Here is a 24,841-nt window from a genome sequence, read left to right as displayed (position 1 = left end):
TCACAAAAGACATCATATTAATACAATCAAAAGATTATCCATTTCATGGGAATATGGAGCATGGACATTATGGAATGACTTCATGGACTTTAAGTGTTGTAGCCACGCGTTCCGGGAAACAAACTCACTCAGAAGGACAATGCAGATAGTGGAGTGCAGTTTATTCCACCTGCGGGCCCAAGGCAGAGTCTCCTCTTAGCCAAGGACCCTGACCAGCATTTGTGAAAATCTTTTATACCCTATGTGTACGTGTCTGAACCCACCACTCCAAATTCCTTGAGACTTACATAAACCAAGGAAAATACAATCCCAATAACCCCATCATTCACGTGCTATGTGCTCATGTGCTCAAACAGTCAAACAATTAGCCAATAATCAATAAAGCCGAGGTTACACTCCGATTGATACAGAAAAATTTATGGCTTCTCTGGAGGAAGGGGTGATTAGTGTATGTTTTCTCTTAGGCGATGAGTAACCTAGATACTATCTTCAAGGTTCCCCTGTCTGGAGGGGATCTGTTGTTGTTTTCATAGGCACTAAACACAGAGTTCAGAGTCCATTGGAAAGCTGGCCGAGCATGATCAGCATGAACAGGCCGAAGATGGAGTCCAGGCCCTATGAATTCCTTCTTCATAAGGACATCCATTTCAGTGTTTAAAACAATTTTGGAAACAGTTTGGTGAATTACAAACTTTCTTTCATTTCCCAAAGCAAATCAGATTGACAATTTTAGTACGTAGCCATGAGCAATATGACTTCATGACTATCCCTCTTTTTTGGTAAACTTCCTAGCATTTACTAGAATAGGAAGATATCAGAAGTTGATATCTGAGTTGAACATGTTTCTTATTTTGAGAAGGCTGAAATAGCCAAGCTTTTGTTGTATTTAGCTATATTTGAACATTAAATATTTTGACTCCTTTGAAAAAGAATGCTGCTGCTGCTAAGTCGCTTCAGTCGTGTCCGACTCTGTGCGACCCCATAGAGGGCAGCCCACTAGGCTCCTCTGTCCCTGGGATTCTCCAGGCAAGAGTACTGGAGTGGGTTGCCGTTTCCTTCTCCAATGCATGAAAGTGAAAAGTGAAAGTGAAGTTGCTCAGTCGTGCCCAACTCTTAGTGATCCCATGGACTGGAGCCTACCAGGCTCCTCTGTCCATGGGATTTTCCAGGCAAGAGTACTGGAGTGGGGTGCCATTGCCTTCTCCGTTGAAAAAGAATAGATACATGTATATGTATATCTGAATAACTTTGCAGTACACCTGAAACTAATACAACATTGTTAATCAATGAAACTCCAATATAAAATAAGTTAAAAAAACTATATGATAAAAAAATTTTGAAACTTTTTCCTTATCAGAATTGCCTTTGTAAAAACCTGACAATTTCAATTTGAATAAACACTAGCTTATAGAGATAAAACAATACATACACACTTAGGCTCACACATACACACGTGTGTATATTGTGATATATACAAGAAGGTGTGTGTGTGTGTGTGCTCAGTTGGGTCCGACTCTTTTTGACTCCATGGACTGCAGCCCACCAGGCTCCTCTGTCCATGAGATTCTCCACGCAAGAAAATTGGAGTGGATTGTCATTTCCTTCTCCAAGGAATCTTCCCTATCCAGGGATCAAACTTGTGTCTCCTGCACTGGCAGGGGGATTCTTCATCACTGAGCCACCTGAAAAGCCTGTAAATATATGACACATATTTTGTATATAATGTCTAAGTTTTTTTAAGTTGCTTCAAATTTTTAGTGTTCTGTTCTGTAGAGAAAGATCAAGTGTTCAGACTGTGAGTCACAAAAATTGTTTCAGAAAACCGCCAAGTCTCGTGGGTCAAACCTAGCCTTTAGTGTATGAAGACCTGGGACCAGGGTTCAGGTTCAAGAAGGAACTTGTAGTCTGGTTCCAAGCTGTTGCTGAGGTCCAAGGCTTCAATTTTTACATCTCAAAAATGGGGATGTGCACTTAACTTACACACTTCACAGGATTATTTTGAGAAACAAGGGAAATGTTTTGCATGAAAACACTTTGGAATCTATAAAATATCTTGCAAGGACAGGTTTATTTGTCCACACGGCCTCTATTATTTTGGGTAAAAGAAAGAGGATAAATTCAAATATTAACTGTTCAATGGAATATTTGTCTTCACAATGTTAAAGTAAAGTCAAAGCAAAGAGAAAAAAGTAAAACAAAGAAATTCTAATCATAGGAAAATGATTTCTTAGAAAACAAGTACTGTATTTTAAACCTACAATAATAGCTTGCAGACATCTAATAAGTGGTAAGCAATCTTTTTCAATTTTCATAGAATAAGAGCCTAACAGAAAATAGATTAAGAAGTGAAGACAGTTTTCTTAAACATACTTTACCATAGAAAAACCAAACACAAGAGGGCATCTCCTACATTTGTTTTAAAAGCTTCCCTAATGGATTTCATACATGAAGTATGTTTGTCATTTGATCTAATAGCTCAGTTATATGAACGATTATATACATGTGCCATTATATACAGTTTCACAACTCTGAAACTTGATTAGTCCCAAATATCACTGTTTTTCTATATTTCACATTATGATCTTCATATTCTATGTATAAACTGCTCTCCCTAGTGAGTCTGTAACTCCTTTTTTGGCTTAAAAACAGTTTATCATATTTAGTAACTTAAAGTTTTTTACCTCTTTAGTCTGTTAATATGGTTAATACACGATTTGTTTTTTCTTATGGATGTTGCTAGATTTATTGGGGGGATCATGTCACAAATATATACACATATTGGATCAATGTGTTGCACACCTGAAACTACTATAACATTATATATTAAAAGCAGTAATTAGAATTAAAGAAAGTAAATTGGTAGAGTGTTAGTACTAGGGCTTTTCATGGCTGTTGATAGAGAATGCCCATGTGGATTGCCAAAAAACTTACTAGATTGAAAGTGAAAGGGAAAGTAGCTCAGTCATGTCCGATTCTTTGTGACCCCATGGACTTTATACTCCATGGAATTCTCCAGACCAGAATACTGGAGTGGGTAGCCTTCCCCTTCTCCAGGGGATCTTCCCAACTCAGGGATCGAACCCAGGTCTCCAGCATTGCAGGCAGATTCTTTACCAGCTGAGCCACACGGGAAGCCCAAGAATACTGGAGTGGGTAGCCTATCCCTCCTCCAGCGGATCTTCCTGACCCAGGAATCAGACCAGGGTCTCTTGCATTGCAGGCAGATTCTTTACTAACTGAGCTATCAGGGAAGCCCCTTTACCAGGTTAGTAAGATAATTTAATAAATATGATGGAGAAGATAACAAATTAATGCTGTTATTTAATAGTTAGGAAATAAAAATATAAAGGTTAAAGCTACTATTTCCACCATATCTATACCTTTGTGTATAAAACTGTGTATATCTGTGTGCTAGTCACTCAGTCATGTCCAGCTCTGCAACCCCATTGACCATAGCCCACCAGGCTCCTCTGTTCATGGAATTCTCCATGTAAGAATACTGAAGTGGATTGCTATTCCCTTCTCTAGGGGATCCTCCCGACCCAGGGACCGAATCCAGGTCTCTTGCATTGTAGGCGGATTCTTTACCATCTAAGCCACCAGGAATATGGAAAACTATGTATATCTAGATCTATTAGTATTTGTTTTATTTTCTTGTTTTGTTCTTCTTCAGAGACTGATATATGTGTTTTAATCTTCTTTGTCTACATTCATTATTTTTTTAGTTATTTCTTCATTTATTTTTGATTTTTAAATTTTCTTCAATACCTTCTCTCTCTATTGACTCATTAACAGCTTCATTTGTTCATCCTTATAATTCCCCAAAGGTTTTCAAACTTTGTCTTAAATAATTTTGTCTCATATTTCTAATATCTTCCTGAGTCCTGTCTGGTTTATGTTGTTCTTCATACCTGAATTAGTTTCTTCAAGTTTTCTAGCTTATTTTGAAAGAGTAAGCTATGATTTTGATCAATTTTTGAATGTGTCTCTCAAATATGCTAACATGCATACGCTGTAAGGATGTCGCACACAGGCTAAGTCGCTGCAGTTATGTTCAATTCTTTGTGATCCCATGGCCAGTAGCCTTCCAGGCTCCTTTGTCGGTGAGATTCTCCAGATGAGAATACTGGAGTGAGTTGCCGTTTCCTTCTCCAGGGGATCTTCCCAACCCAGGGATTGAACTCGCAGCTCTTAAGTCTCCTGTTTTGGTGGGCAGGTGCTTTACCACTAGGGAGGCGCCACTTGGGATGCTAAAAGTGAAAATGTTACTCTTTCAGTCGTGTCTGACTCTTTGTGACCCCATGAACTGTAGCCCATCAGGCTCCTCTGTCCATGGGATTCTCTAGGCAAGAATACTAGAGTGGGTCACCATTCCCTTCTCCAGGGGATCTTCCTGACTGAGGGATCAAACCTGGGTCTCCTGTATTGCAAGCAGATTCTTTACCATCTGAGCCACCAGGGAAGCAATGTTACACAGTTTTATTTCCTTTTTCTCAAACATCTTTATAAAATATTTGACTTTACTAGCTTTCTTTTATTTTTATGTGAAATGCTTTTTTTCCTAAACTTTTTAAAGGAGATGGAATTAAGATAACATTTTAAACTTCCCAAGCTCCTTCATTTGATATTGCCTTATTCAGGCACTTACCTTCTGTAAACTCGTGTCTCTGTCCCTCTCTCTGTTTTATCTGGACCTTGCGACTCCTTCCCAACTCTCAGAACGCTACTCAGTTATTATTCTGTTCTCATCAGCTTCTCTTCAGGGGAGAATCCTATCCTGAAAGGAGCCCTGATGGTGCAATTCAATGGTTCTAAGAGGCCAGGTCACTGCAGCTCCTTCATTTTTTCATGACAGGCCCTTGCACTCATGACTACCACTACTGATTAAAAAAAAAAATTCCTTCTGCCATTTCACTTGGCATAATACCCTCCAAGTCCATCCATATTGCCACAATTGGCAAAATTTTGTTCTTTTTTATGGATGAATAGCATTCTATTTTATACACATACACACACACACACACACACACACACACACACACATATGGTGGTTTAGTTAATAAGTCGTGTCCAACTTTTGCAACCCTATGGACTATAGCCCGCCAGGCTCCTCTGTGAGCCTGGGATTCTCCTGATAAGAACATTGGAGTGGGTTGCCATTTTCTTCTCCAGGATCTATTTATATATCACATCTCTATCCATTCATTTGTGATTAATATTTAGCTGGCTTCCATAGCTTGGCAATTGCAAAAAATGCTGCTGTGAATGTTGGGCATGTGTGTATCTTTTCAAATTAGTGTTTTATATATACATATATATACCCAAAGGTAGAATTGCTGGACACATGGTAACCCTATTTTAGTTTTTTGAGAAACAGTCATACTGTTTTCCAAAGTGGCTACACCAATTTACATTCCCACCAACAGTGTATGAGAGTTCCATTTTCTCCACATCCTGGTCAACATTTGTTTTTATGTTCTTTTTGATGATAGCCATCTGACAGGTGCAATGAGTGGGAGAGAGAAGGGAAGAGCAAAATAGGTGTAGGGGAGAAAGAGGTATAAACTATTAGGTACTAAATAAGCTGTAAGGATACATTGTTTAGGTTTCCCTGGAGGCTCAGTGGTAAGAATCCCCTGCCAATGCAGGTGACACAGAAGCCCTGGGTTTGATCCCTGGGTCAGGAAGACTCCCTGGAGAAGGAAATAGCAACTCTCTTCAGTATTCTTGCCCCTAGAATCCCATGGACAGAGAAACCTGATAGGCTATGGAGTCTCAAAGTATTGCACATGACTTAGTGACTACACACACATACACATATATTATTCATCGTGAGGAATATAGCCAATATTTTATAATAACTGTAAATGGAACCTTTACAGTTCCATATGGAACTGTAAATATAACCTTTCAAAATTGACACATAAAATTATCTATCACAATTACCTTGGGCTATGTATCCTCTAGTTACCTAACTAGAAAATTAACAAACAAAGCAAAGCAAAATAAAACTTCATGATTCTGAGTTGAGGGCTCCCCTGGTGGCTCAGATGGTAAAGAATCTGCCTGAAATGTAGGAGACTTGGGTTCGATCCCTGAGTTAGGAAGATCTGCTGTAGAAAGGGAATGGCTACCAACAGAAGAGTGATTTTTCTTTCATTTTACAATTGAATTTCTTCTATAGGGAATCAGGAGAGAATGAAGCAGGAATGATTCTCAAATTGCCATCTTCTCTGTAATTCCCATTTAATCTATTATAATTGTGCATTTATCCTGGGCTAATGATACAAAATTATCCAGTTACAGGTTTATAAAGTAGTAATTACAGATATCTGCTTCTTAGATAATTAACTCTAATAAGTAATAGTATTATGTCTTAAATATACCTCCCTTTCATGTCTTATAAAAGAGTTATATAGTCACGTACTTCTTCACTAAATTTGCATAAGTTTGTATACTTGCATTGATTGTTAGAGAAAATTTAAATCTCTGCTTTTTAAGATTCTCCAAAATTCAGTTCAGTTCAGCTTAGTTCAGTCACTCAGTCATGTCTGACTCCTTGCAACCCCATGGACTGCAGCACACCAGGCTTCCTTGTCCATCAACAACTCCCGGAGTTTACTCAAACTCATGCCATCCAATCATCTCATCCTCTGTTGTTCCCTTCTCATCCCACCTTCAATCTTTCCCAGCATCAGGATCTTTTCCAATAAGTCAGTTCTTCGCATCAGGTGGCCCAAGTATTGGAGTTTCAGCTTTAGCATCAGTCCTTCCAATGAATATTCAGTACTGATTTCCAAAGGATGGACTGGTTGGATCTCCTTGCAGTCCAAGGGACTCTCAAGAGTCTTCTCCAACACCACAGTTTGAAAGCATTCAATCTTTGGTGCTCAGCTTTCTTTATAGTCCAGCTCTCACATCCATACATGACTACTGGAAAAACCATAGCTTTGACTAGATGGACATTTGTTGGCAAAGTAATGTCTCTGCTTTTTAATATGCTGTCTAGATTGGTCTTAACTTTTCTTCCAAGGAGTAAGCATCTTTTAATTTCATGGCTGCAGTCACCATCTGCAGTGATTTGGGAGCCCCCAAAAATAAAGTCTGTCACTGTTTCCAATGTTTCCCCATCTATTTGCCATGAAGTGATGGGACTGGATGCCATGATCTTCATTTTCTGAATGTTGAGTTTTAAGCTAACTTTTTCACTCTCCTCTTTCACTTTCATCAAGAGGCTCTTTAGTTCTTCTTTGCTTTCTCCCATAAGGGTGGTGTCATCTGCATATCTGAGGTTATTTGTATTTCTCCCGGCAATCTTGATTCCAGCTTGTGCTTCATCCAGCCTGGCACTTCTCATGATGTACTCTGCATATAAGTTAAATAAGCAGGGTGACAATATACAGCCTTGACTACTCCTTTCCCTATTTGGAACCAGTCTGTTGTTCCAAAATTACAGTCTGTTGTCTCCAAAATTACATACAGGTATATCTTTTTCTTCTTTAATTCTTATATATTATTGTCCTGTAATGAAAAAGAGAAACACTGTGAGATCAAGGAAGAAATACTAATTCAAGAACGAGTGTGCATGCACGAGAAGTTGCTTAAGTTGTGGCTGACTCTTTGCGACCCTATGGATTATAATCTGCCAGGCTCCTCTATCCAAGGGATTCTCCAATGCAGTGTATTGCCATATCCTCCTCCAGGGGATCTTCCAGATTCAAGGAATGAACTGATGTTTCTTTCCATCTCCTGCATTGACAGGCAGTTTCCTTACCTCTAATGCCTGCAATGCAGGAGACCCTGGTTTGATTACTGGGTCAAGAATATCTGCTGGTGAAGGGATAGGCTACCCACTCTAGTATTCTTGGATTTCCCTTGTGGCTCAGCTGGTAAAGAATCTGCCTGCAATGTGGAAGACCTGGGTTCGATCCCTTGGTTAGGAAGATCCTCTGGAGAAGGGAAAGGCTACCGACTCCCATATTCTGGCCTGGAGAATTCCATGGACTCTGTAGTCCATGGGGTTGCAAGTCAGACACTACTGAACAACTTTCACTTTCAACACCACTTGGGAAGCCCAACAAGGAGCATTCTGTACCAACTTAACCATTTGTTAGATTCGAAGAGTTGACTCATTGGAAAAGATTCTGATGCTGGGAGGGATTGGGGGCAGGAGGAGAAGGAGACAACAGAGGATGAGATGGCTGGATGGCATCACTGACTCGATGGACCTGAGTCTGGGTGAACTCCGGGAGTTGGTGATGGACAGGGAGGCCTGGCGTGCTGCAATTCATGAGGTCGCAAAGAGTCGGACACGACTGAGTGACTGAACTGAACCATCCTCATGCCCACTATTTCCATTCATTTTCAGCATGAATGAAAGCCTAAACTGCATGAGCTGATGGAACAGAGGACTTGGGGTAACAGTAACTTGAGGTTTATTTTGAAGTTTGTCTTAATTGTGTGCTGTACTTAGTCACTCGGTCCTGTCTGACTCTTTACAACCCCATGGACTGTTGCCCGCCAGGCTCCTCTGTCCATAGGGATTCTCCAGGCAAAAATACTGCAGTGGGTTGCCATGCCGTCCTCCAGTGAAGTGGTCCCTATCCACCTGATACTACCTGTCCTCACCAATGTGATGGCACCTGATTGCACCTTGACAAAAAAAGGACAGACTATACACGTATTTCTTGTTCTGCTGTGCTGGCTCCTCAGCTGCCTCTGTGAAGAGATTCTTCCTGGTTACTTGACTTTAAAGGAATAAATTCTTGTCATTGGCACTGATATTAGCACACTTTACTAACTAGCTGAGCTAACAAGCCACAGATTTGATGCCAAACTAAGTATCCAGTTTGACTGCTGGGGAAAGGGGTCTCAAATAACTTAATTTATTAGGAAAATAATAAGTAGAATAAACAGCAATAACAAAAAATTCAGTTAAATTTTATCTGGTTCCTGTGATAACCGACCCAGGGGGAAAAATCATCCACTAAAATACAGAAAATTGTATATACTTGGAGGCCACAATTATTTAAGATTTCTACTGCATTAATTTGAAATGTAGGTTTTCTAAGTGGCTCAGTGGTTAAAAAAAAAAAAAAAAAAAAAACCTGCCTGCAGTCCAGGGAGACATGGGTTAGATCCCTAGGTCAGGAAAATCCCCTGGAGAAGGAAATGCCAACCCTCTTGAGTATTCTTGCTTGAAAAATCCCATGGACAGAGGAGCTTGGAGAGCTTTGGAGAGACCACAAGAGTCAGACACGACTGGGTGAATAAACAACAATTTGAAATGTGCTCTCTAACAGACTTACCAGTGTGCTTTTCAGTTCAGTTCAGTCGCTCAGTCGTGTCCGACTCTTTGTGACCCCATGAATCGCAGCACGCCAGGCCTCCCTGTCCATCACCAACTCCCGGAGTTCACTCAGACTCACGTCCATCGAGTCAGTGATGCCATCCAGCCATCTCATCCTCTGTCGTCTCCTTCTCCTCCTGCCCCCAATCCCTCCCAGTATCAGAGTCTTTTCTGATGAGTCAACTCTTTGCATGAGGTGGCCAAAGTACTGGAGTTTCAGCTTTAGTATCATTCCTTCCAAAGAAATCCCGGGGCTGATCTCCTTCAGAATGGACTGGTTGGATCTCCTTTTCAGTGTTTGCTAATTCATCTCTTAAATCTCTGTTGGGGGAAATTTATGTTTAATGTGCTGGGTCAAAATAAACTGTTGAGATTAATGAAGTTAAGTATAATTAATCTACATGAAATAATTCAATTATGAGAAAATACATTTAGGTGAATCCAGGAAGATTACTATTTATTTTTCTTAATCAATTTAGTGTCAAGAGTACTTCTTATAAAATTTATGAGATACTGTGAATTTAATAGCTTTTCCAAGATTTCATAAATGTACAGTAAATGTATTTTCCATGAAAAAACCTCAAATTGTTTTCCTCATTTTGATTTGCAGCAGTGATATTTATCAAGCTCTGTTTTAAAATTCTCACAGTATACTTTTATTTCACAAGTGCCTTTATTGATAATGATTAGCCACTTTCTTCCCACTTTAAAGTGACTTTAAAATGATATATTGATATAATACACATTTTTGGTCCACTTGAAAATAACAAATGAGAGAACATTACTATTCTTTTCATTTAGTCTAAATTTTGGTAAAATGGTTTCACAAGAATGCAAACACTTTATCTTCAAAGTAACATTAGAAATTACTAAAGGGTGAGCATCACCAGGGGCATCCCTGGCGGCTCAGTGGCAAAGAATCTGCCTGTGAGGCAGAAGGTGCAGGAGACTCTGGTTCGATCCCTGGGTCAAGGAAGATCCCCTGGAGGAGGGCATGGCAACCCACTCCAGTATTCTTGCCTGGAGAATCCCATGGACAGAGGAGTCTGGCGGGCTATAGTCCGTGGGGTCACAAAGAGCTGGACATGACTAAAGCGACTGTGCACGAGCATCAATTCTTTCCTATTATATAAATCCAATGCTACCAAAGGAAGAAGCATAGTTTGGGTTTCTTTTAATCCAATGCTTCAATAAAACAGAGCCAAAGATAATTTATAGATGTTAGTACTTATTAAAGTCACTGAAGATTCTACATAGAAGGAATATGGTATGACATTCCCTATCCACAGAGTCTAAAAAGAAATGATACAAATGAACTTATTTACACATACAAACTTAGAGAATGAACCTATGGTTACAAGGGGAAAGGATGGGGGGAAGGGTTAGTGAGGAAGTTTGGGATCGACATTGTACACACTGATATATTTAAAATAAGTAACCAACAAGGACTGACTATATAGCACAGGGATCTGTGCTCAGTATTATGTGGCAGCCTGGATGGGAGGGGAGTTTGGAGGAGAATGGATACATGTATATGTATGGCAGAGTCCCTCTGCTGTTCACCTGAAACTATTTCAACATAGTTAATCAGCTAAAACTCCGATATAAAATAAAAGTTTAAAAAATTAACAAATAAAGATGCAAAGAACTTATAATACAGAATAAAAAATAATTTTTTTAAAGTCACCCAAGAAGCACTGCACAGTCTTTAGGGATAATTATCTTTAAAGCCAGGCTTCATGGTCAAAGCTGGAGGCAATATGAAATTAAAGAGTTCATCAAGGAAGGTCTTATTTGCACCTATACCCTGATTAAAAGTGAATTGAAATTTGCCATGCCAACTTATCAGGAACATTTTTTTGTAATATTGAAAACCCATTCTATTCCTTTGGCTTCAAACGTCTCTATTAGTTCACCTACTGAAAGGATTTAGTTTTTTTCTGACCAAGAACTCTTCCATTGTTTCCCTTGCCAACCAAGTTTTAATCTCTGTTCTGAAGACTTGCAGTTATCTTCTACTTAATTCCTAGGATTCTTGTATCAGTTCATTATTGCTAAATTACATGCAATCCTGAAACTTCTTTTTTTTTTTTTTTTAAACCGTATGTCTTAAGATAACAATCATTTATTACTCTCACAAGTTTTCAGGTTGGCTGATGAAGTCTACTGATCTTTTCCTGGGTGTGGCTGGCCAACAATAAACAAATTCAAGATTGTTCCCACCTCTGAGTGTCCATCTGAGATTCACTCACATATCTGGCAGTCAGTTGACTATTAGCCTACTGAGGAGTGAAAGACCCCATGAAACAGAGAAGATGTTTCCATCTGAGGTCATCTTCAATTAGCTCTCTGTATCAGTGGTTCCCAGGACCACTCCCCAGATTCAGTGATTCTCTAGGAGTCTTAGCATATGGTGACACTCATGGCTATATATATATATTAATTATATATTAATATTTATATATATATAAATTTATAGCAAAAGGATACAAAGAAAAATCAGTGAAAGCGGAGGCACATGAGGCAAAGCCCTGAGGAAACGAGGCGCAAGTCACCGGGAGTCCTCCCTGAATAGAGTCACATAGGCTGTGCCTGATTGCTCCGGCAATGAATTGCGAACACACCTGAAATGCTGTCTTCCAGGGAATTTCATCAGAGATTCAACACCTAGGGTTTATACGAGAGGCTGGTTATGTAAGCACTGTCTGCCTGGCATAGACCAAAATTCTAGACTCAGAACAAAACCAGATGTTCAGCACAAACCATATCGTTTGCCCAGATATTTTAGGCACAGTGAGGCACTCTTATCAGTTAGGGTGGTAGGGACATTCGAGAAATCCAAGTTCTCAGATGCCAGCTCAAGGCTTATCTTGCAAGCAGGTCTTTCCAAAGATAGCAGTCTCAAGCCTTCTATGTTTAACTTCTTCTGGATACTGTCCCAGGCATGTTCTCCAGCTAAGGCTTGAGTTCCAAGAAGACAAGTAGAAATTCAAAAGGCCTCTTGAGGTCTAGACTAGGAATTGGCACACACTAGCTTCTGACATAATGTGCTGACCAGAGAAAATACCAAGATTCAAGAGGTGAGAATATGGGTTCCATTTCTTTATGGAGCTCTCATTACCAAGGGCATAGAGATTGATTGGGACCATGAAAACAATCAATCTACCACATCCCCCAAACTTCTATACTCTGTCTTAGCAAGTTGTGAGAAGCTTATGACTGGCTCCCCCGCCTACCCAGGCAGCTCTGTTCCATTCCGCAATGAGCTTCCATCACAAACACCTTCCACTATCACCTCTGGAGAGAATTCTTGTTATTTTTCCCAAAGCTAATTCTCAGCCTCAATTGAGAAACAATTATGGTGTCTCTCCACAAACATGAATGCATTGGGCCCACTGTTCAGGCTCTTTAATTTCTTTCTTCACCATTAATGCACAGGGATTTGCAATAGGACAGCTGCTATTTCTCAGGCATTTAGCAGATTGTGCCTTAGGCACTCCAGAAAGGATCTCCATCAACTCTATGAGTGTCTATATCCCACTGATGAAGTACAGTCACTGTTACACCCAAGAGGTTTCAAACTCAACTGGGCTTAGTTCACTAAAGAACAGCCAAACCCAAGACTGATCCCATCTATGGGAGTCCAACTCTGTAACTTTCCAAGAGCTTGTCCAGGGCTCCTTGGGCAGCTGGTAAGAATACTTCAGAGAAAAGTTTAGAACAGTGCAGTACAGAACCCACATTCTCGGTCTGGGGGAGAGTAATGACATGGAAATTAGAAATAACTGATGTCTAATACTATTTCCTTTTGATATTTTCAGACTAACAATGAGCAGAGTGTGTCGTTAGTGGAAAGATTTTATGACTTTTATTGGTAAAATGGCACAGCTGTAACGGTTTCACTTTAGTGGACTACACAGTCTTAATACCCAAAATAGCAGATCTTAGCATGGACTTTAAAGGAACATTCCTCCTAGGATGCTTTCCCGGACAATATAATTCCTCCCCACGACATTTCCTTGGCAGGACAATCTGACCAACTTTGTCTCAGCCCAGACATGACAACACTAACTGTTCTTTCTCATGAGCTAATGAACTGTTCTCTCTGATTACCTTCTTCCCACATTCATTTGGCCTGACTTTTAAAGCTAATTCAACAGTTTCATGCCTGATAGAATGATTTTGAGTAGAGCATCATTCCTTTAAATAAATAAGTGCTTATAATATTTTAAAGCTTGAAATTTGACGGTGAATTTTTGACAGAAAGTCTATCATGCTGTTCAGAAACACTATATATGTATACTTTAATATCCAAAGTAAAGAATGCACAATTGAAAAAATATTTGCATTTAATCAAAACCAGTATATTTACAGTTAAGTCTTCAAGAAGTTTAAAGGGTGGAATACTTTTGTGTCATCTATAATGACAATTTTTTGTGCAATATTCTTTGTGAAGTTTGTCCAAAAGAAAGTATTTTGTCTGATTTTGTTTGAAGTAATTAATTAAAAATAAATAGCTGGCTTACATTGAGTACTTAGTATAGGAAAGACATCATATAGAAGACTTTATATATTTTATCATTTACATCAACCACAAATAAAAACAGCTTTGTTTAGAGGTGCTATTTTACAGATGGAAAAACTAACACGAAAGTGTAGTGGCTTAAGCAAGAATTCATTAATAATGAGCAACAAGGTCAGCACTGAAATTCAACCAGTCTGACTCAAAAGATCAAATCTGACTTAAAATAGTTAGTATACTTAGATACATATCAAATGCCAACACGGGTGCACACGTACCCACCCCCATACATATATTTAGAGTGTAATTGGATCTTTTCAAACCTAAAAAATTCTACCCCCAAAATGACTATAAGCTTCAAAGTGATATTAGTTTAATTATATGCCATAAGTAGAATGAAACCACTTGCATATGTTATACTGACTAGAAGATATACTAGAATGTCCCTTCAGATTCTAAGGCTTAAAAAAAGATTGTTGCTAAGATTTTATTTATTTATTTTCCAAAATGATGATTCTTGGCAGACAGCATATGATTTTACTCACAGAAACATTGTCTTAGGGAACTTTCTCTGTAGGAAAATTTTGAAGAGAATTTATAGAAAACACTGCTCAAGAAACTTCCTTTTCGAGGCAGGCTGTTAGGAAGACTGGCTGTGTCAGAAAAAAAATGCCTAAGAAAATGTTTCAGAATGAATCATGTAGACTTTCTCCAAAAGATTCTAATAAATATAAAGAACATACACCCTAATTTAGAGATGAATTTAACTTTATCCAATTGAATTTTAGTTAAAGGATTATCAGTTCAGTTCAGTCACTCAGTTGTGCCCGAATCTTTGCAACCCCATGGACTGCAGCAGGCCAGGCCTCCCTGTCCGTCACCAACTCCCAGAGTTTACTCAAACTCATGTCCATTGAGTTGGTGATGCAATCCAACATCTTATAGTGGTTTCTATGTCTCTTAACTAAATCTGTCAGGTCTTATCCAAGGAGTTTGGTAGTGGATGGCCTGAGTAGGGGCAATCCATTTTGATTAAACCAGAATAATCATGGGTAGGTTGGTCATAACCTGAAACACTACCAATCAAATTTTATTTTGAAAGTTAAAATATCTCTTTGGAGATGAGGGCAAAGTAAAAGTGCATCTAGACCCTACATTTGTTTTACTCATTTGTTGTAAAACCGTCTTCCTAGTTCAGATCCCTGGAAGAAATAGAAGCAGTAACCCTCAAGAAAGCACTTTGATTTGGAATTTCATCCATTCCCTACCCTACAGAATGGCCAAGACTCGAGCCATTGTTAAAGGAAGACTTTCTAGTGTACAGGGCTCATGATTGAACATGAGCAGGGCTCCTGGGCCAGGTGAGTGTTTATTTCCAGAGAGAGAAAGTAGCCTTCTTTCCACCTGGTGAGGGTAAGATTATTAGCTGGCACACATTTGAAACATGTTATAATCCAAGGTCTGGGGTAAGCACATGGCATGGATTAATTTAATAAATCATTGGAGTACTGTTATTCTCTTTTTGCAGATTAAAAAATTGAAAACAGAGTTTGGGTAACCTGTTTACATGAACAGAGTCACCTTAATCTAGCCACTTGGACATGAGCATTATTTCTTCAAATCTTTGCCTCCCATCCACTACAAACTCTTGCTCCCCAAATATAACCAGAACTGATAGGTGGGGCAGGGTCCTTGAGATCACTCTTCATCATTAGAGGCCCAAAGGACTCTGCATAGTACCATGGAGCCATTCATAATTCTAGACATGTGTCAGGGTCAAGAAGAGAGGAAAAATTTAGGAAAAATTTGACATTCTTGCAAAGCCCAAATTGGTGTCATTGTATCAACAATCTATGTAATATTGACTTAGCGCAGAATGAGTAGGCCCTTGAGAAGTGACCTATTGTACCCAAAACCTTTACCAAAACTTGCCCGAACTTCTCAATGTCACCAGCAAGAAGCCAGAAAGAAGATTCCAAATTCAGATTAGGGCTCTTCATGCCATATCCATTTTTCTTACTCCACTTTTTATCATTCTTTTCTGTTCCCCTCCTTTGTCCTCTTCCTAGGATGATTTGTGTTTTTCTAATTCTGTCTCTTTCCAAAGTCCTTCTCTCCTAACATTTATTGCCAAAAAGTATCATTAAATGTGCTTTTCCACATTGGAACTGTGGGGGATACAAATCAGAAAAAAAAAAAAAAAAAAGAGTTCTTAGCATGTTTTTCTCCTGGTATTTTCCTTTGCCCTTACGATGACTATTTTCAACCCTAATCTTTCCATGACTACTTCCTGGGCCAATTCCTCACTTCTGCCCATGTCCCACCTTCAGAACTTAGAATTTGGAATCTGTGCTTAGGAGGATTCTGCAAAATAGTTTATCTGTCAACATCCAGGTCAGAATTCAATAGTCAGAAAGCAAGCATAAATAAACTCAGCTTCTTAGAGATAACCTTATACAGGAAAGTCCAAGGCAAAGCACACACAGCTTGGTTTCCCTCATTTATTGTTGCTCAGTTGCTAAGTCATGTCCGACTCTTTGCAACCCCATGGACTGCAGCACGCCAGGTTTCCCTGTCCTTTGCTATCTCCTGGAGTTTGCTCAAATTCAGGTCCATTGAGTCAATGATGCTATCTAACCATTTCATTCTCTGCTGCTCCCTTCTTCTTTTGCCTTCAATCTTTCCCAGCATCAGAGTCTTTTCAAGTTGACTCTTCACATCAGATGGCCAAGGACTGACTGGTCAATCAACCAGACCCTCATTAATCACAGCATTTTGATGCACATTTAGGGGGTACTTTGAAAGAATAATTCTTTAGACAACAAGAATAAGTGGGATGAGTGTGCAGAAAACTCTTGAAGAACTACGAGCTGAACTCTTTGCTGCTCTAATCCTCAATGCATCTATTTAGATTTCTTTCCTAGGAACTTTGTCCTTGTCTACACAGAGGTTTTTTTTTCTCTGACTTCTAGAAATGTCAGTTTATAATTCTAAAGGACCAAATGTTTCAAAACTGTGCTTGGAAAAATCTCCTTAGCTTTTGAGCTTTCCACTTTCTTAATTTGCAAAATGAGTAGCTTAAGTTAGACCATTCTAGTTTATCAGCTTAGTCCACATCCAGGGTTTATTAGATGTTGAAGTGCTAACATTGATCTTATATTTGAGGATATGTCCATGAAAAGAAAAAAATCCACTCATTTAGACGAATCATGTGTGCAATTATAGCCACTCAGCAACTCAGACACCTAAGTAACTGTCAATTTTTTTATGACTTTATGAACATTTTCTTATGAAAACATAGTTACAAAATTCTGCTTTATATGCAGAACAATAAACACATTTAGAATTTTGTTATCAATACACAGGAAGCTTAAAGGTGGATGGAGTTCAGTTTCTTCAAGTTCTTTTTATACGAAGACATAATTAAACTACATAAATTAGGCTCTTCCCATCACATATCAATTTCTTTCATTTGCCTACACATTATGAGATCTTGGCTTAAAATTTAAAAATGTTTTCCATCTCCAGTCCTATCTGAAATCACTACATACTTTTTTACAATTTCAATAATTAAATTTCATGTAATTTCTCTTAATTTTTCCCCTTATAAGCATAATTCACTTTTTGCTGACTTATTAGATATCAATTCAGAATCAAATCACTATAATAAATATTTTAGTAGTAATTTTCCTCTTTGAACACACTGACCAGTCAATTGCTACAATGCATGTCAATATTTTCAATATAGTAGGTTATTTTAATAAAATGAATACAGGGATTATGAAACAAAGAATTCCAGTGTTTGAAGAAATATTTAAAAGATAAATTATTGTAGAAATCACCTCATCAGCATTTTGACCAATGACCACAGGGCTTCATCTATTACACTTCCAGATCCTCACAACTTCACTAAATAGCTCTGGTTGGTACGACTTTTTGCTGGACTGATAATTACATTTCTCTTTTTCATTTAAATGTTGCTCTCTGGGATAATCTTATCAACCCAGAATAACCTTAGCAATTTTTATTCAAAATAATTCCTCATGTATACCTATAGCGACAGCTATTCTCTATAACATTCCCCTTTGCAGAATGTTTATAGAAGTACACATAAAAAAAAAAAAAAAAACTAAACACAAATGATTTTTTTACATACATGTGTGTCTAAATTGTATTTCACATATTGAGAAGAAACATTAAACTTAAGGTCAGGACTAGGAAAACATTAGTAGAAAACAAAACACACATTTGTTTTTAAGGGTAAATTTCTCAAGTAAATATTCTATCACATATCTAAGTCCAGTATTTTAGAACTTGAAAGCTTACCTTATAATATTAATATAATCTAGATTGTTTTTAATATTTCCTACTAGAAAAATCAGTAATAAGCTTCATTGAGTATAAAACATTTACCATGTTATTTTATCTTTATGAGACATGGATGGCTAATCCATTGTTTTGCAAAAAGGATTTCTTTTTGAGATGTGAGTGCTTGTTTAGTTTAGTCTAAAAATAACAAAGCTAATCTTAAAAAGTATAATAGACTATTCCATTGGCTTTGCTACAACAAATGCAACAATAAATGACTTAGGATGTATTTGTTATTACAGGACAAAACATAAAGTTAATGGGATGTGTTCTTAAGAGATAAGTATGACTCTTGTGACATTAATAAATACAGTTTAGTCTCTCTGTGTGGCAGGCTCTCATACCTTTGTTTTGATTTTGTCATTGCTTTCTAATTAATTTTTCTGTTTGACAGGTAAATATTCTAGAAATGTGATTTTTATGCCTTTTATTTTTAAAAAGTGTGCCTCTTAGATCATTTCCTTGGGATGAAGTAATATGAGAAAAATAGGTGTTCCTTCCTGGCCTTCAAATTTACTGGTCTTCTACTAAAGCTAATTTAAGTCATTAATGTATTATTTATATTTTTATGCTGAATTTATCTACAGTTTTGAACCATCACCCCCCACCCCAAAGCTTCTATTATGCCTTTGCTTTCCCCCTTGAAAATCCTCTTCTATCCTGCAGAAATTCACTTTGTATCTCTTTTGCCGTGGTTCACATGGCCCCTAACGTGGACTGCTAACGCTCATGGTCTGAGTAGCTACGTTTGTTTATATTTTGTTTCCCGTTTGTATTTGGTCCATGATTTACATAATTGTTCCTATCCTGAATTGCCTTGGCGTTAGCAGTCAAATTGGCGAAGGATATTATCAACAAATTTCTCTGCTGACAGTAGATGTACTCAATTTGAGCCAAATTTTGGCAGTCGGTTACTGCTGCACACAACCCTGGGGTCAGTCCCTGCCCTCGTGTTCTTACGCAGGATTGCTGTGGAACTCAGCTTTGATGCAACTGTAGCTGAGCATGAAATCTGTGGAGGCTTTGGCATGGAAATCACTGACAGCAGAACTTGGCTCAGGATTTGTTTAATCAGAGCACCTCTCATTGGACCACAGGAAAGAGGGAGGGAGAAAATAAAGAACGGAGCCGTCTGCCTATTTTGGGGTTGCCTGGCAGGACAAAAAGCTTGGAGTCCTATGAACAAAACAGTGTATTAAAGGAGATGTTAGGACTTGACATTAAAACACAGAAAATCTATATGACAAATTTAATTCCTGACCATAACAGCAAAAAGTATGTAGGGCAACAAATCAGTAATTTTATTCATTTCTTGTGTATTTCTAAAGCTTTGACAAACCTAGAGTGTGTATTTAAAAGCTGAGATATCACTTTGCCGACAAAGGTCCATATATTCAAAGCTTTGGTTTTTTCCAGTAGTCATGTATGGATGTGAAAGTTGGACCATCAAGAAGGCTGAGCGCCCTAAGAATTGATGCTTCTGAATGGTGGTGCTGGAGAAGACTCTTGAGAGTCCCTTGGACTGCAAAGAGATGAAACAAGTCAATCCTAAAGGAAATCAACCCTGAATATTCATTGGAAGGACTGATGCTGAAGTTGAAGATCCAATACTTTGGCCCCCTGATATGAGGAGCTGACTCATTGGAAAAGACCCTGAAGCTGGGAAAGATTGAAAGCAAAAGGAGAAAGGGTTGGTAGAGGATGAGATGGTTAGACAGCATCACTGACTCAATTCAGTTCAGTTCAGTCTCTCAGTTGTGTCTGACTCTTTGAGACCCCATGAACTGCAGCACACCAGACCTCCCTGTCCATCACCAGCTCCCGGAGTTTACCCAAACTCATGTTCATTGAGTCGGTGATGTCATTCAACCATCTCATCCTCTGTTGTCCCCTTCTCCTCCTGCCTTCAATCTTTCCCAACATCAGGATCTTTCAAATGAGTCAGCTCTTCACATCAGGTAGCCAAAATACCGGAGTTTTAGCTTCAGCATCAATCCTTCCAATGAACACCCAGGATGGATTTCCTTTAGGATGGACTGGTTGGATCTCCTTGCACTTACTCAATGGACATGAATTTTAGCAAACTTCAGAAGATAGTGAAGAACAGGGAAACCTGGCATGCTGCAGTCCATGGATGGAAAACGTCAGACATGATTTAGCAATTGAACAGTATGTATTTCTAGAATATAATTTATCCCTAGGTTCCCTTCTCAACACTAATGTCAACAAATGACTGATTTATTTCATCCAGTGGAAAGTCTCTCATATCCTTTACTTTTGCACTCAAACTGTCCTTAGCTTTACATTTGATTTGTTTTCCTTCTTATTGCAGATGTAAAGATGCTTTTCTCTTAAATGCGAGCTTGTTCTTTCCCAAATCTTCCAGGGTATAAATGTCTCAGTCATTGTCTCTTTCATTTTCCCTCTTCCTTTTTCTTTGAAATTTTAATTAGGATTTTGATTGCTAGAAACAGAGCGTTACTGTGTTGGCCAAAAAACTCGTTCGGGTTTTCCTATAATATCATATGGGAAGAACCGAACGAACTTTTTTGCCAACCCAACACAAAGGATAGCTCATGAGAAGGCAAGGCAGTCCATAGCATTATGAAAGCAGGGTAAGTGAAAGGGTATATGAGGAGCTATGAGCCTTGACCTCAGAAGGTGAGTCCTGAATCTTCACTGGTGGTTCCCCTATCAGCTTGCTTTGCCCACTCTATCTGTGCTTCTTTTTTTTTTTTAAATCATTTTCTTCAGCTTTTTCTACCAACTGGCTCTTTCACTGTGGACCATGAGCATTTTTTTTTTTTTCCCTTCTCAAAGCTTCTAATTACTTGTATTTATGGCTTATTCACTTTCATGCATTGGAGAAGGCAGTGGCAACCCACTCCAGTACTCTTGCCTGGAGAATCCCAGAGACAGGGGATCCTGGTGGGCTGCCATCTATGGGGCTGCACAGAGTCGGACACGACTGAGGCGACTTCGCAGCAGCAGCAGCAGCATGGCTTATTCACAGTCTTTTCTTTTCAACCATGGCTCATTTTTATGGATTTGTTCAACCTGTAATCCCATTGCTAACTTCAGGATTCTCTGTGTGATTTTACTTCAGATTTTGAAGAATTGGAATCTATCTGATGGAACTCATACCTACCAGCTTTTTCACTCTCCTCTTTCACCTTCTTTAAGAAGCTCTTTAGTTCCTCTTCATTTTCTACCATTAGAGTGGTGTCACCTGCATGTCTGAGGTTGTTGCTATTTCTCCAGGCAATCTTGATTCCAGCTCGTAATTCATCCATCACATGCATGGAAAATTCATCCATGTATTTCACATGATGTACTCTGCATAGAAGTTAAATAAGCAGGGTGACAATATCTATACTCATTTCCCTATTTTGAACTAGTCCTTTGCTCCATGTCCGATTCTAACTGTTGCTTCTTGACCTGCATACAGGTTTCTCAGGAGGCAGTAAGGTAGTCTAGAATTCCCATCTCTTGAAATTTTCCACAGTTTGTTGTGATCCACACAGTCAAAGGCTTTAACATAGTCAATGAAGCAAAAGTAGATGTTTTTTCTGGAATTCCCTTGCTTTCTCTGTGATGCAGTGAATGTTGGCAATTTGATCTCTGCTTCCTCTAAATCCAGAGGAATCTAAATCTTCCTCTAAACCTACCTTTTCTAAATCCAGCTTGTACATCTGAAAGTTCTCAGTTCGCCTACTGGTCTAGCTTGAAGGGTTTTGAGCATTACCTTGCTAGCATGTGAAATAAGAACAACTACATGGTACTCTGAACATTCTTTGGCTTTGCCCTTCTTTGGGACTGAAATGAACACTGACCTTTTCCAGTCCTGTGGCTGCTGCTGAGTTTTCCAAATTTGCTGGCATATTGAGTGCGGCACTTTAAGAGCATCATTTTTAAAAACAATTTAATTTTTTTTACTTTACAATATTGTATTAGTTTTGCTTCTCAGCTGGAATTCCATTACTCCCACTAGCTTTGTTTGTAGTAATGTTTCTTAAGCCCCACTTGATTTCACACTCCAGGATTTCTGGCTCTAGGTGTGTGATTACACTCTCGTGGTTATCTGGGTCATTAAGACCTTTTTTGTATATGTATAGTTCTTCTCTGTGTGCTTGCTTCTTCTTAATCTCTTCTGCTTCTGTTTGGTCCTTGCCGTTTCTGCCGTTTATCATGCCTATCCTTGCATGAAATGTTCCCTTGATATCTTCAATATTGATACCTAAGGCCATGGAGAAGATCAACTAGTTTCATTTATTTCCATTTGTGAATATTTTCAGGCTGGTTTTTGAGTGTATGTTTGTTTTCTCCTCTGCTATCAAATTTGCACTTTCCTAACCACAGTCTAATTCATCTTGAGACCAACATTTAAGGGACATCATGATATTTAGTGGGCTTACCTGGTGGCTCAGTAGTAAAGAACCCACCTGCCAATGCAGGGGACATATTTACCTTGGGTCAGGAAAATCTCCTGGAGAGGGAAAGGAAATGACAGCCCACTGCAGTATTCTTGCCTGAGAAACCCCATAGACAGAAGAGCCTGGGAGGTTACATTCCATGGAGTCAAAAAGGAGTTGGACACAACTTGGTGACTAAAGATATTCAGTAATCAAAATAAATTATATTTTCATGCACTATTTTTTAATATCAAAATTTACGCACAAATTCATGGTGAACAAAATGTCAAAAAATTTTCCTGGTTTTTCCTTCTGTCTCAGGCTCCCTCATGGCTTGACCTGGCACTGATTGCAACTACTCCAACTAAAAGAAAATACAATTTTACCCTCTTTAATTATAGCTTTATTTCTTCAGTCTTTTTTTTTGAAACGAAATCTATTTGCTTATAGTCTATTTCTCAGGAATTTTTTTGGAATAGTAATACTTGGAAATTTATTTCCACATGATCACTGGTGACTTCCTCATTCAGAGCGACCTCGGTGATCATATACAGGTGAAAAAGTTGTCACTAGGTAGACTGGTGCATATTGCCAAAGCTGGGAATGCAATTGAAAGGGGAATGATTCAAGCCACAGGAAAAATTTTTAAATTTTGGAACAATTGTGTGAAATAGGGTTTAGGTCATCAGAATAGAGTTCAGGGCTATAAGAAAACTTAAGTTTTCTCTTGTAATTGCCACACACACCCCGCCCCCCTCGCTGATCATCACTCTTGACCTCTGTAGGACTCAGTGATTTAGACTGGTCTCTACGTATTGGAAATTTCTCCCGGGATACCAAGGTTGCCATCACTGTTCCCTCCTACCTCTCAGTGACTGCCCTTTATCCCTTTTATTGACACTGTGTCTTTCTTCCACTTCCTCAAGGAAAGAGGATGGTAAGGTTCAGTCCTTGGCTGTCTTTTTCATCATCATCACAGTCCCATTCACCCTCACAGTGCAATCTTCATCCCTCTAGTGAAAGTGAAAGAAAGTGAAAGTTGTTCAGTCGTGTCCAAGTCTTTGTGACCCCATGGACTATACATTCCATGGAATTCTCCAGGCCAGAATACTGGAGTGGGTAGCCTTTCCCTTCTCCAGGGGATCTTCCCAACCCAGGGATCGAACCCAGGTCTCCTGCATTATAGGCAGATTCTTTACAAGCTGAGCCACAAGGGATGCCCAAGAATTCTGGAGTGGGTAGCCTATCCCTTCTCCAGTGCATCTTCCTGACCCAGGAATAGAAGTGGGGTCTCCTGCATTGCAGGTGGATTCTTTCTCAACTGAGCTATCAGAGTAGCCCTCTAGAGACCCCTCTAGAGAGGGAGATTCCTCCAGAAAACACACAGCCAATTCTGAACTCCCCTAACAGCTCTTATATTTGTCTCTTTCTCACTGTTTCACTATTACACCCTCATACACATCTATCTCCCCAAACACCTAGGCCATCTATTTAGCATGTAAGAATGTTTGAGTGTTTAGCTCCAAAACCATTCTTTCTTTTTTGTTTCATTGAAAGGTATTGATGTTTTTATTTGCTTGAGAGGAGTGAATTACTATAAAATTTCATTTGCATATATTTTTTATCAGGAAGTAGTAGCTTCACTGGATTGTTTTCTAAAGGTTCTGAAATATCATAAACAAACAGACCATAATTGAAAACTCCACTTTCTAACAGGCCATGCTATCTAGTGGAGTAATACAAATTACAAGCCTATAGTACCTTGAAGAAAGTAATGGTAACTAACAGTCACTTCCGTTACAGTTTACGGAAAAACTCAAAAGAACATCTTGGCCAACCCAAATGATGAAGAAGGTGATTGCTTATATGAACCAAAGATCACATGGAGATAAAGGGAGGCGATGCTCAGAGTTGGGTGACAGTACTGAGCTTAGAGTGCTAAGATGGAAGGGCAGGCAAGATGAAGGTGTGTTCCTCCTCAGCTCGGTTCTGTGGCTGCCCTGGTTTGGTGGAGCTGTGTTTGCCCTGGGTGCAAAAGGATTCTTGTCTTTAGTGGTGTTTAGGGCACAGTAGGAACTGGGGTAGAGACCACAAGAACTGGTTATCCATGTCTGATTACCATCTTGCCTTCTCAAGCACAAGTGGATCTCAGGACTTTGGGGAGACAAAAACTTTCTCATTAGAAAAAGG

This window comes from Bos indicus, chromosome 1, assembly GCF_029378745.1.
Source record: "Bos indicus isolate NIAB-ARS_2022 breed Sahiwal x Tharparkar chromosome 1, NIAB-ARS_B.indTharparkar_mat_pri_1.0, whole genome shotgun sequence".
Lineage (NCBI taxonomy): Eukaryota > Metazoa > Chordata > Mammalia > Artiodactyla > Bovidae > Bos > Bos indicus.
The sequence above is the reverse complement of the archived record's forward strand: the minus strand, read 5'-3'. Positions refer to the sequence as shown.